Source organism: Schistocerca gregaria, chromosome 6 (genome assembly GCF_023897955.1).
Source record: "Schistocerca gregaria isolate iqSchGreg1 chromosome 6, iqSchGreg1.2, whole genome shotgun sequence".
Lineage (NCBI taxonomy): Eukaryota > Metazoa > Arthropoda > Insecta > Orthoptera > Acrididae > Schistocerca > Schistocerca gregaria.
The window spans coordinates 99,575,322-99,577,624 of NC_064925.1; positions in this window are offsets into that span (position 1 = coordinate 99,575,322).

Here is a 2,303-nt window from a genome sequence, read left to right on the forward strand (position 1 = left end):
TATCCGCTAGAAGTAACCCTGACAATTATTTATACACAAACCCATGACAGTGTCAAACTGTTACAACTTATGGTTTAGTTATATGTAGTTGACTCAGAAAACTAATACATTTGATTACAAAGCATACTGCTAAGCAAGCTGTTATGTAAAAGATGCAATGTCTGGACAAGATACATCTGTATATGCAAGAAAGTGTTTCACTCAGCTAAATAAACTTAAACATTACAACTGTAAAAGACCTGGCTGCAGTCTCTTTTGATCCTAACACATTTTTTAGTCTGTGTGGGATTGATGGCTTGCATTTAAATATGTTAGGCTTGATGAGTCTTGAACTGTCTGTAGACAATTGTAAATTAATAAAGTGGAAGAAAAATTGAGGCTGATTGACCAAAAGCACCAACTGACTATAAAAGTAGTATAATTTAAACATGTACCTGCAAATTACACAGAGGGGGAAAAATCTCAATGTATTGGGATGTAAATGTAAACTCCAGAATTTCCAGATAATGTCATTGCTTTCTTCTTCAGCACAAATACTAGTTTGTGGCAGCTATCCACGAGTCAGTCTTGTGCAAGCCTCTCCATTTTGACATAACTGCTGCGACCTATGTCAGTTTGAATCTGCTTATTATAGTCAATCTTTGGCATACCTCTACAAATTTTATGCCCTCTACAAATTTTACTAAAGTGATATTCCTTGATGCTTCGAGATGTGTCCCACCGATTGACCCCTTCATTTAGTGAAATTACTCCATAAATTTCTTCACTTCCTATTTCAGTTCAGTATCACCATTTTAGTTATCGACCTCTCCATATAATCTGGAGCACATTTTCATAATATAACATTTCAAAAGCTGTTTTCTTACTTAGTCCATAAACCAATGAACTTTCAGATTATGCGACCATTTATTTTATGTGCCTAAACGAATCAGGGCATGATGAGACAGAATATCCATTTGGTTATGGTTATAGGCTGATCTGTAGCACAGGCCAATGGCTGGGTTACGTTGGAAGATGATAATTTGATTTGTGTGTGTATATGTACTCACAATCACACTCAGAACTCCACTGACAAACATTCAGAAGTTGATCAGGGATGCTTTCCGAATATTGTGGTGTAAGGAACCTGTGGTCCCTGGCAGCTCATTATAGAATATCGCATTTCATTTGGTTTCTTATCCCAGTTACCTGTATTGCACTGACCATACTTGCACAGCAGTAAAAATGTCAACAATGTGTGCTGTGTCCTGCCTGTAAACAAACTTTTTCCATTCACTCACGGTACTTGCTGTTGACAACAGTAATGCCTAGTTTACGTCTCACCCTCGAGCTTTTATTCAGTACTGCTCGGTTCTGCCTTGGGTTCGCTTTTCTGGCAGTGTTAACTGTGTGCTAACAGTGATTCACAGCATTAGGAATGGTTTACTGGTGAAGAGCTAGCTAGTATGCACCTTGTGTATGGCTTAACTGACTGCTAGATGGCACTGTGCTAAGGTGTTCCCACAGGAATGGCACCACACCTACTTTTGCATATGCTTTGTGGCCGTTTCATTACTCTGTATCTTGTGTTTCGTACATTTTGGTTATTGCACATTACAGACTTCTTAAGTCAGGCATGCTCTTCCAAAGAAATTAGTGTGATTGCAGTAACAAACTGAATAAGTCATAACTACATTATTACTCTGTAATCAACTGCCAGAGACCATGTGTCCTTTATATAAATATACATGGAGGATATCTCTGAACGACTTGTGAAAGTTTGTTTGTACTGCATTAATAGCGATTCACACACAGTTTTTCTCCCTTGATAATATAATGACTAATGTTCAGAAAAGTCAGTATGAACTGAGGTTGTTCAATACATATTTTTTTGTCAAACGATAGAGGACACTAGAATGTGTTGCTGGACCAAACCAACAGCAATTGGCGTGTTAGGTCATCAAAATCTTCATTGATGTTCCAATGTGATGTAAGAATGCTGTGGATGACAACCAAAGGGGTCTTGATAAGAAAAGAAATGGCTATCCAGACCATCACTCCCGGTTGTTTGGCCGTGTATTTGTAAAGGCCCATCATGAGAACACAAATTTTACAGTACATTACTGCTGGTTTCAGCTACTGCCACCTTCAGATGTGTAAAAATAAAATAAAATAAAAAGCAGTGGTGTAACCAGCTATGTTCAGTTAGCTGAAGCAAAATCATAGTGGTGATATGTAAGAAAAATAAAAACATTTACACAATTAACAGCCATGCATACCATAAAATATTCTGATGATGTAGGTATCAGTTCAAAATCAATACT